General features: G+C 54.1%; 1 pseudogene; it reads right to left on the bottom strand.

The window, feature by feature from the left end:
* Positions 1-716: 716 nt before the first annotated feature.
* Positions 717-7245, bottom strand: LOC101437258 (nucleosome assembly protein 1-like 1; annotated as a pseudogene).
* Between the last annotated feature and the right edge of the window lie 4456 nt (positions 7246-11701).

Raw genomic sequence — 11701 nt, 5'->3', positions numbered from 1 at the left:
TTATAGCAGTAGGTAGAGTACCTATTATGAGGTAGCTGACTGAATATGGGAGGAATATGGTATGAGCTAAAAAGCTATTGCTTTCATGAGAGAGGGAAAGAGAAAAGAAAGGCAATAGTTTCAAGAGTGGATAACAGACAGAAAACAAAGCAAGTGTATTAGGAATTAAGAGTTAGATACTTTGTGGATCAAAGAAAGGGAGATGAGAGGTAGAATATAGAATACAGTAGATGATGGCAGATATCAAGATGTAGGGGAAAGGGGATAGTGTAGGTAGCCTAAATCAGTTCACATAGAAATGAGGCAGTGGAGGATGAGAAAACCCAGCAAATGTAAGGTTTTCCCTGCAGCACCTATTGTATAATTGAGTTAAAATAAAATAAGTAGAAAATGAGGGACAAGAGGGAGAGCGAAAACAGACAAAGAAAAAACAAAAAATGAAGAGAAAAAAAAAAAAGAAGAGAGGAAAGGAAAAAAGAAAAAGGGGGGTGGGCAAAGGGTGGGGAACAGGTAGGGGAAAGAAAAAAACAGATATATGCGAACCACAATTGCAACACCAACTACAACAACAACAACAACAGAGGGAGATGGAAACTTTCACTATTTACACATCAAAGGGAGATAAAGAAACCCTTTAATCCTACAGATCAAAGAAGCATCTGCTCCTGCAGCATTCCAGCATTCCAAGAAAGCATAACTCCCTGACCCACTACCTTCTAGCCACTGTCAGGGAAAATTTTCATCCCTAGGGCTTCCCATTGGCCCCTGCACCTCACTGGGACCCTCGACCCCTCCCACCAACTACCATTTCCCCGCCTAGGAAAGTTCTGTATAAATTCAAATCCCCCCTTCCAGGAGTGGGCTGAAGTCTGATCTTCAGACCCCCTTTGTTGGGAGAGCATCTCAATAAATTCTTTCTCTGCTTGTGGTCATATCTGTCTCTGTGTCCCAGTGCACACTGTTTTTTTTTCCCCCACAGTGGCATTCTTTCCTGTTTTCCAATCTGACACCTTGCACAACCCATAATCTCTGGCCCATTTAAAGAAAAGGGATCAGATTCATCTGGTGCTGACCTCACACTGTATGTCTTTGTCAACACTTCATATGGGGCCAAAATGAAAGTCTAAGATAAAGCTCATAGGCTGGCCAGCATCTGAGAGCTCCACTTTAACATCTCTAAAACTTCCGGAGAGCTTCTTCAGGGCCCTGAACCATATGGCTGAGCAAGTCAGCAGCCCAAACCCAGGAATTCCTTTGGGGACTTCTTTTTCTCCATCCTTTTTCTCATCTTCAATCTTGGCCTTTTCTTTCAGGTCCTCTGAAATTTCATCTTCCTCCTCTGGTTTTCATTAACCTTCTTCTTCTGGAGGTTCTTAAGTTGCAGTGATGATCTCAAATCACTTTTCAAATAGAGGTGATAGAGACCAGTGTACTTGCTCTCAACATCCTGAACGTCCTCATTTGGCTTCTATCTGTGCACATTTAACTTGAAGGTTTTCAGTTCTCTTTTAACCACTCTAGGCAAGCTTTCAATGTATCTGTTGGTGTTTCTACCAGACCATCAAGTCTTGTTTGAAGCTCTACATGAATCTGAGGATTTTGCATCATTTGAACAATCAGTTGATGTGTTTTGATTTTTCTTCTTCTACTTCTTTAACACCATCCAAATCTTGATCAAATTTAGACTGTTCTTTGTTGTCAATGTCTGCCACGTTGTAAGAACTTCAAATATTGATAGGTAGGACAGGCAGCCAGGTGGCGGGAGCTGTGCAGGCACTGACTTGGGGTGGCAGCTGGAGGAGCTCAGTATTTTTTTTTAATTAAAGAAAGAAGTTATGGCTGAAATGTGACCGCCTACATTCCTTCATCCCCAGTCACAGGGACCCCCCCAAAAAAACTGTTACCTATTTATAGCATATTTATGCACCCTGTAACCATTACTCAGATCAAGATATAGGACATTTCTAGCACCCCAGAGCGTTGCCTTGTACTCTGCCCCTTTCAATACCATCTTCCTCCAGAGGCAACCATTATTTTAACTTTTGTGAGCACTAATTAGTATTGCTTACTCTTGAACTTCATGGAAAAGGACTCATTCATTATGTTTTCTTCTTTATCTGTTTTCTTTTACTCGACATAATGTCTATAAGATTCATCTGGGTGGTTGCATATATAAATAATGCATATTCATAAGAGTAGAACTAAAAACCCCAATTTTATAAACAGGAGAACAAAAAATAATTTTTACTTTATGAATAAGTAAAAAATTATTTTTTGTTCTCCTGTTTATAAAATTGGGGTTTTAGTTCTACTCTTATGAATAAAGCTTGTCTGCCCATTCTTGTACCTATTTCTTTCTCATGTACACTCATTTCTCTTGGCTATATGCCAAGAGTGAAATTGCCAGATGAGAGAGTAGGTGTATGTTTAGCTTTAGTGTATACTGCTAAGCAATTTTCAGAAGTGGCTGTTTTCAGTTGGCGCTCCCACAGCAATGGGTGGAGTGTGTTTCAGTTGCTTCCTCTCCTCACCAACAGTTGGTGTCATTAGTCCTTTAATTTGTAAGCCATTCTGTAATACCGTATGATAGTATTTCATTGTGGTTTCAGTTTGTGTTTTCCTGTAATTCATGATGCAGAATACTTTTTCACACATCTATTGGGCATTTAGATACCCACTTTGGGGAGCTGCCTCTTCAAACGTTCCATCCCCTTCTCCTCTTTTTTCCTTTTTCTCTTTGATTCGGCACGTGAGTTGTTACACACTCCTTAGCGGATTCCGACTTCCACGGCCACCGTCCTGCTTCTCCTCCTTTTTTGGTCTTATTTTTTGGTGATGTTACGTTTGATCACCTGGTTAGGGTTGTACCTGCCAATTTCTCCAATTTAGAGGTTCATTTCCCCCCCTTGTAATGAATAAGGGATCTGTGGGAGATGCTTGGAGCCTGTGAGTACACGGTTCAATGGTTTTAGCATCCACTGATGATCATTGCCTAGATAAGTTACAATGGTGATTGAACAATGGACATTAGTATTTTTTTAAAGGCCTCCAGATAACTTTACTGCTTTGCTAAACTTTTATTTAGGTTATGTATCTTTTCTTAGTGACTAGCAGGAGCTCATTACATATACTTGCTATGAATCCTTCGTCAGAAATATGGACGCAAAAGTCTCCCAAGTTGTGGTTCACATTTTTGCTCTCATAATGGTGTCTTTTATTGGAGAACATTTTTTAAAAAAAAAAAAGATTAAAAAAAATTTCTCTCCCCTTTCCCCTCCACCCTCACTCCAGTTCTCTGTTCTCTGTGTCCATTTGCTGCATATTCTTCTTTTGTCCGCTTCTGTTGTTGTCAGCAGCATGGGAATCTTGTGTCTCTTTGTCTCTTTTTTTTGTTGCATCATCTTGCTGTGTCAGCTCTCCGTGTGTGCGGCGCCATTCCTGGGCAGGCTGCTCTTTCTTTCACGCTGGGCGGCTCTCCTTACAGGGTGCACTCCTTGTGCGTGGGGCTCCCCTACGTGGGGGACACCCCTGCATGGCAGGGCACTCCTTGCGCGCATCAGCACTGCGCGTGGGCCAGCTCCACACGGGTCAAGGAGGCCCGGGGTTTGAACTGCGGACTCCCATGTGGTAGACGGACGCCCTAACCACTGGGCCAAGTCCACTTCCCAGAGAACATTTCTTAATTTTAATGAGGCTCAATTTAGCATTTTTGTCTTTTTAGTTAGTGCCTTTTATTTTCCATTTATGAAATCTCTATGTTCTTCTAAAATTGTTTTATCTTCTGTATTTATGCCTATGATTCATCTTGAATTTTTAAAATATGATGTGAAATAGTGTCAAGATTCATTTTCCCACATAAATTTATCTAATTATTTTCCATCAGTTTTTGTTAAAATACATAGATCTGTTTTTTTTTTTTTTAAGATTTATTTTTATTTACTTAATCCCCCCCTCCCCAGAGTTGTCTGTTCTCGGTGTCTATTTGCTGCGTCTTGTTTCTTTGTCCGCTTCTGTTGTAGTCAGCAGCATGGGAAGTGTGGGCAGCGCCATTCCTGGGCAGGCTGCACTTTCTTTCGTGCTGGGCGGCTCTCCTTACGGGGTGCACTCCTTGTGCGTGGCGCTCCCCTATGCGGGGACACCCCTGCATGGCACAGCACTCCTTGCGCTCATCAGCACTGCGCATGGCCAGCTCCACACGGGTCAGGAGGCCCAGGGTTTGAACCGCGGACCTCCTATGTGGTAGACGGACGCCCTAACCACTGGGCCAGGTCCTTTTTCCCTGTTTTTTTTAATTTATAAAAATGTAGCATCTGAATAAATTGATGAGTCAAATAGGGAAATTTGTCCACTGAATTTTCAGTGATGTTAAAGGATTAATATTGTGTGTACTTTTAAAAGACGTGATAATGGTATTGTGGTTAAATTTTTTAAATTCTTACCTTTTAGAAATACGTTATGAACTTTCTACAGATAAGATAATATGACTGAGATTGCTTCAAAATAACCCAGGGTATAGACTGGCATCAAAGTTAAAACATCTTTGCACTCCAAATATGATAGTTATTTTTAATAACGTGGCTGATTTTGTTATGAAGATTAGAATTTCCCAAGATGAGCTGGGAAGACTAATATGAGTTGCATCTAATAATACATACTGGCTTGGTCCCATATTGTCTCCAGCTAATCACACACCCCCGTCTCACCGTCACACACTCACTGGCTGTCGCCATCTGTGCCTGCGTGGGGGGTTGCCAGACTCCACCCCTGAGCGATTCGGTCCCCAGGGGAGACACGTTTGGGCGCCTGCGGTGGTTCCAGGACCCCAGAGAGATGCCTGAGGGATTCGGGTTTGGCCTCCTGCAGACCCCGGCTTGACTTTGTCCCTGGGATCGACTTGGAGGCGGTTATAAATATCTTCGGGAATGGTGGGTTTGGCTGGTTTTGGGCCACGCCAAATCCTATTTCTTCCTCTTTGATCTCTTCCTGTTTCTCTTTTCTCTCTCATGCACACACACATGCTCACATATAATCTATAAAAGTTTTGATTAATTTTTTAGTTTCTCTGAACCTGATCGCATTGATTTTTTAAAAACAGCACCTCAAATACTTCAGTATATCTTTAAAAAAATTCTTTTAATCCCCCCTTTGTGGCTTTTGCGAGCTGACTGCTCTGTGTCCATTTGCTATGCATTCTTCTGTGTCTGAATTTATTTTTATTTATTTCCCCCCTCCTTGTGGCTTGCTTGTCTGCTGTGTCCTTTTGCTGCACACTCTTCTGTGTTTTTGCTTTCTCTCCCTTTTTTTTTGTTGTGTCACCTTACTGAGTCTGTGTTCTGCAGCGTGGGGGCCAGCCTGCCTTCACAGGGAGGCCCCGGGACGCGAACCCAGGGCCTCGCATATGGTGGACGGGAGCCCAGCTGATGCAGCCACAGCCGCTTCCCAATTGCATTGATTTCTACAAGTTCATTCCTAAATTCCAGTTTGGAAAAAAAAAAGGCAATTACTGCAAACTGGAATATCTCAATTAGTAAGTATTCTATAGCCACAAATTAAGAGGACAGCAACTCACAATACAAAGTGGTACTTTGGCACACACTGTGTCGCGTAATAAGGGGTAGGGTTCTAAATTCATGAAGGTTATGTAGTTGCCATTTTTATTATGAACGCAAAACACTTCAAAAGTCAGTATCTTGCTTGATCATCAAGCCACGCTCGGGGCGCTTCCCCGGGCCGGGCCCGCTCGGCGCGCGTGGGCGCTCTTCCGCAGCGCTCACGTCCCGGGAGGCGGGCCGGCGGTTCCAGGGGAGGAGAGCCGGGGGGCGCGCACCCAGCCCCCCGCTCTGCCGCCCGTGCGCCCCGGCTCGCCTTCCCGCTCTCGGCGCGCGTGGGCTCCAAGGCGGCGGGGCCGCTCCCCGCGCCGCCCGCCGAGGCTTAGGCCCACGCCCCGCGCCCCGCGCGCCGCGGCTCAGGCTCTAACTCGAGACGATCTCGCGGGCAGACCCAGGGGCCGCCCCAGGGCCGAGGCGCGCTCCTCCGGGGCATGTGTGGGGCGCCCAGGCCAGGGGAGCCGGGGCCCCGAGGCCTCGAGCCGCCGCTGCCCTGCTCGCCCCCGCACGGTCCCCACGCGTGTGCGGGGAGCACGCCGTCCTGCGCTCTGCCGGCGGGGCCTTCCGCATCTCAGTATCACCCTATACCATCTCAGGGGCCCAGGACGGTCCGGCCAGCCCGAGCCCACGGGGGCGGCCCCCTGGGGTCCCCGCAGTGCCCGAGGGTCCGGGGCGAGCAGCAGCGGGGCCGGGCGGGGGGAGGGGGCGCCGCGCCCCGCGCCGCCTCCAGCCCCGCGCCGCCGGCGCCACGCGGCGCAGGCTGCGGAAAGGTGAGGAAACAGGAGGGTGCCCGGGGGGCGCGGGCTGAGGGCGGGGCCGCGGCGGGGGGGCTTTGCGCGCCCCCGCGCCCCCGCACACCGGCCTCTCCGCTCTAACTCTGGAGGAGGGGCCGGCCGCGCGCGCCGACCAGGTCCCTCGTGCGGGGGACCCGCGGGGCCTCTCGGGAGCCCGGGTGGACGGCGGCCCGGGCTGTGTCTCCGCGCAGCGCCCTCGGGTCGCCCAGGCCCGCGCCCCGGGTTGGGGACAGGCCCGGCCGCCTGCGGCGCCGTCGGTTACGCTGGGAGAGGCGGGAGCCGGCGCCTGCGGCCGTGGGCCCTGGACGGGGCACGGGGCACGGGGCACGGGGCACGGGGCACGGGGGACGGGGCACGGGGCACGGGGCACGGGGGACGGGGCACGGGGCACGGGGCACGGGGCCGCTCAGCCCGCCGCCGGCCGGGCCGCGGCCTCCCCGTCTGGACGATGCTCGCTGCCGTACGCGGGGGGAGTCCCCAGGGCCCCGCGGCCTCCACCGCAGACCGGGCGGACACGCGGACACGCGGGCCTGGGCTGGGCAGGCCGGCGGGGACAGGAGGGTCGCCAGCCGCGTGGCCGCCTCGCCGAGGGCTTTCTTCGCGCCGTTCCCCCGGGGGGGCACAGGGAGGACGAGGCACAGCCGCGGCCTCCCGGGAGCGGCGCGGGGCTCCTCGGGGCCGCCCCGCTGGTCACACTAAGGGCCGGGCCGGGCCTGGGCTCCGGGGCTCGCGGTGGTGGGAACAGGGGACGAGCGAAGCTCCACGGCGACACGCCGGACGCCTTCACGCAGGAGACGACGGCCTGGCCCCGGGCGCTGGCGGGCTGGCGCCGTCCAGAGGCTCATCCCGGGGCTCGCCCGGTCCCCGCGGGTCGCGCTCTGCTTCTGCCTGAGGCCCCTGCTTCCAGGGCTCAGGGTTCTCCAGGTTGAGCTGCGGGGCCTGCAGCTGGCCGCGGGCGCGAGCCTGGCTCGGCTGCTGTCCCCTGCTGTCCCCTGCTGTCCTGGCCACCGCGCTCTGCCGGGCCAGCGCGGCCTCGACCCACTGGCTGCTTGGATCCACCCAGGAGGATGGAGGGAACCTCAAACGCGGGGGGTTCTAATCGGGCCTGGGGGCAGGGCACTGCCCAGTCCTGCCCCTCTCCCCGCGCCCCGCGCAGCACGTGCTCCTGGAAACGCAGCTCAGCGTCCACCCGCCCTGCTCGCCGAGGTGTCGGCCTTGTCTCCACAGCCAGGCCTGACGCGTCGTGGGTGCGTGCCTCCCGGTGCCGCGCACCACCCCAGCAAGCACCGAATAAACAGCTCCGTGCCAGCGGCGGGCAGGGCAGGACAGGGCAGCGCAGGGCAAGGCGGTGCAGTGCGGCGCGGCGCAGGGCAGGGCAGTGCAGGGCGGTGCAGGGCAGGGCAGGGCAGGGGAGGGCAGGGCAGCGCAGGGCGGCGCAGGGCAGGGCAGGGCAGGGGAGGGCAGGGCAGCGCAGGGCGGCGCAGGGCAGGGCAGGGCAGGGGAGGGCAGGGCAGCGCAGGGCGGCGCAGGGCAGGGGAGGGCAGGGCAGCTCAGCGCAGCGCAGGGCAGGGGAGGGCAGGGCAGGGCAGGGCGGCGCAGGGCAGGGGAGGGCAGGGCAGCGCAGCGCAGGGCAGGGGAGGGCAGGGCAGGGCAGGGCAGCGCAGGGCGGTGCAGGGCAGGGGAGGGCAGGGCAGCGCAGGGCGGCGCAGGGCAGGGCAGGGGAGGGCAGGGCAGGGCAGGGGAGGGCAGGGCAGCGCAGGGCGGCGCAGGGCAGGGGAGGGCAGGGCAGCTCAGCGCAGCGCAGGGCAGGGCAGGGGAGGGCAGGGCAGGGCAGGGCAGGGCGGCGCAGGGCAGGGGAGGGCAGGGCAGCGCAGCGCAGGGCAGGGCAGGGGAGGGCAGGGCAGGGCAGGGCAGGGCAGGGCAGGGCAGGGCAGGGCGGCGCAGGGCAGGGCAGGGCGGCGCAGCGCATCTCCGAGGGGCTGCTGGGTGCGGCTTCCTCGCCCCGGCGCTCCCTCTCTCCAGGACTTAAACCTTCCCTGTAGCGGGGTCCTGGTCCTAGGTGCGCCTGCGCGCCCGGAGCGCCCGTGGCTGCCCGAAGCCGCCGGCTCGTTCTCGGGACCCTCGCCGAGCTTGGTGAGGCGCCTCCGCGCACCGCGCGCTGCGCTGTGCCGCGTTGCCTTACCTACTCCTGCTAAGCACCACAGGAGGCGGTTGTTAATATTCCCGTTTTACAGATCAAGGGCCTGAGGTCTGGGGAGACAGAGCCGCAGGGGAGGTTCGCACAACGGGTAAGTGGGAGACGAGGGATTGCGCTCCCGCCGCCCTTCACCCCCCCCACTCTGCCTTCCAGGGAAGGTGCGCGCGCGCCAGTGCCTCGCCCAGTGCCTGGCCCCTAACGCGCCCGGGAAAAGTCAGCGCTCTTCCTTCAGTCGCGACGCGCGGGAGCCTGAGACGAGACGGGCCCGTGGTCTGCGGGGCGGGTGGAAACCCCCCCTGCCTCCAGGGCGCCCCAGCCCGCCAGGAGCGCCCGCTCGGGGCCTCGGGGAGTTCCCGCTGAGCTGCCTCCTCCCCCGAGCGGGCAGTGGCGCGGGCACCAGGCGCCCGGGAGCTCGGCTCCCCTACCAGCCGGGGCAAGGGAGTAGGGGAGCCATGCGGGGAGCGGGGCCTGAGCGGGGGGATCCAGAGACGGCCCCTCCTGGCCCCTGCCCCGGCCCCAAGCCCGCCCGTCTGTGGGGGAGGGAGCCCTCAGCAAAGCCGGCTCTTGAGAATGTCTTCTCGGGAAAAACAGCAGGAGCCCGCCCTGCGCCAATTTGTGAAATAAACTCACCGAGCTATTTTGAGCTCCCATCTCCAGGAATCATTAATAGCCCACCTCTTGTGGCTGGAACCAAGTAATCTCACCCCGGAAGTGCCCCTGGAAAGGGAGGCCCAAACCGAGGGAGGGAAGGGGCAGCTCTACCTCTGCCGCTTGTTAATCCTCGCACAGTGGAGGGAAAACCGAAGGCTCGAGAAGAGGAGCACAAAGCGTCTTCTTTTTTCTTTTTTAAAGGAGTATTTATATTTGGGGAAAAAAATGAAATTTTTAATAAGAATAAGAGATTGATAAACTACGACATGGGATGTTCCTATAATCACATTCTCTGAAACAATTCAGACTGACATTCGTCAAGGTATATCATGAATTGTATTTCAATAATGCTGTTACCAAAAAATTAAGAGAGTATGAGAGCTATTTTAAGGCTGCAGTAACAGCAACCAGCATTATGATTAACAGCAGCAGGTGAAAACACATGAAGGTGCAAGGGCACCTAATGAATTGAAAAGCAAATTTTAATATGTAAAAATATACTTAAATCCTCATACAATAAAGTTGTCTATTCAAGCACTGATTCACAAACTCAACTATACTTTGGAAACATTTGGAGAACTTTAAAGAATGCTGAGGAGCACAGAGCCTCACGGTGGGGCTCCTGAGGGCGCTAGAGACATCCAGGCACTGTAAGCAGGGCAGACAAGCTCAGTGTTTTGCTACTCTGTCAGGGGCACTTACTTTGGAATTTATGTTCTCCAGTGTAACAGATTCATTTAGCATCTTCATTTAAGATTGGCAAGACTTTGGCCACAAAATAAAGGTAAAACCACCAGTTCCTCTGGTTCTTGTCTCGGCACTGCCACAGCTGCTGATGGTAGTCATGGAAACCAGTGCAGGTGCCAAAAAACAAAACAAAACAACTTTGCTCTCTCAGCGAAAGGAGAACCCTAAGCTACTCTGGTGTGAGCTTTTTTAAAAATAGGAATTGTCTTCACCTAGATGAACAAGCCTCTGCATTTTCCCCATATGGCAGTTTGAAATTATTTTCTCAATCCCCAAAACAAATATTATGTTTTAATCTAATCCATTCCTGTGGGTTTGAGACCCAGTCGACTGGAGGATGTCAGTGGGGTGTGATTCTGGTTGAGTCTCTGCCCTCCGGCTGGGTCTGGTATAAAGGGAGACACGAGACTTAGAGGAAAAAGGAAGCCAGCGTATTTCATTCTGCTTGGAGAGAGAGGGTCCCTTACGCACAAAGTCCCCAGTGGGCTGGGCCCCCGGAGCAGCCAAGGGGAGACGGCGCTGCTACCTGCCTGATAGCTCACAGCTGAACTTGGGAAGAGCGGATAGCTAAGACTGATAAGGAGGCCCAGAAAGAGACAAGCCCTCTGCCAGCTGGCAGCTGAAATTGGCAAGAAAGCAGAGCAGCTGAGCCTGAGAGAGGAAGCCCGGACGGACGGGAAGGAGAGCCCAGGCGGAGGTCGCCCGCCATCTTGCTTCAACATGTGGCAGCTGACTGGTGGGAAGGCATCTCTGATGGTGCCTTGAATGACCTTGGAACTGTAAGCTTTTAACCCAAATAAATCGCCTTTATAAAAACCAATATAGGGAGAGAGGGGGCAAGATGGCGGCTGAGTGAACATCCCTGTTAGGGTCTTCTGCAGGGAATCGGCTGGGCGGCGTTGGAGACTCTTTGGGACCGGATTGTTTCGGGATTTTTGCTGGTCCGGAGGTGTCTGGACATCGATTTGGAGGGAAGGTAACAGAGAGGATCCGTCTGTGAAATATACACGGAGATCCCAGCTACCTGTAGAGGATTCCCTCCTTGGGTAGGCGGAGACGAGGCATCTAGCCCCGCTCGGTGGGGCTGAGCCAGGCCGGGCCGCAGCGGCGGACGCCGGAGCCGGGCCGGGCTGTGCCGGCGGCGAGCGGGGCCGGGCGCGGCGAGAGGCGGACGCCGGAGCCGGGCCGGGCCGCTGTAGCGAGCGGAGCCGGGCGGAGCCAGGCCAGGCCGCGGCGGCGTAAGGAGCCGGGCAGAGCCGGTCCAGGCCTCTGCGGCGGGCAGTGGCGGGCGGAGCCGGGCCTGCGGAGGGGTTTCTGTTCTTTGTTTTTTTTGTTTTTTTAAAAATATATTTTATTTATTTATTTATTTTTTTTTTGGAGCATCTGCAGTACTGGGGAGTTCGTGGGCCCTGGGTGGCCTATTGGGGGTTTGTGGGAAGGGAGGTGCTTGCAGACCCATTTGGGCAGACAGACGGGGGGTTTTAGGGCAAAGCGGGGGGAAGTTGTTGTTTTAGATAGTGTTGCAATTGTGACACGTGTATACCTGTATCTCTCTTCCCCCTATCCGTTCCCCACCGTTTGCCCATCCTCTTTTTCTTTCTTCCTTTCTTCTTGTCTTTCTTTTTTTCTTTATTATAATTAGTTTTTTTTTTCGGTTTTCTCTTTCCCTCTTGTCCCTCATCTTCCACTTATTTTATTTTAATTCA

The sequence above is a fragment of the Dasypus novemcinctus genome, chromosome 13 (genome assembly GCF_030445035.2).
Source record: "Dasypus novemcinctus isolate mDasNov1 chromosome 13, mDasNov1.1.hap2, whole genome shotgun sequence".
NCBI classification, from domain to species: domain Eukaryota; kingdom Metazoa; phylum Chordata; class Mammalia; order Cingulata; family Dasypodidae; genus Dasypus; species Dasypus novemcinctus.
This window is presented reverse-complemented; position numbering and strand designations above follow the sequence as displayed.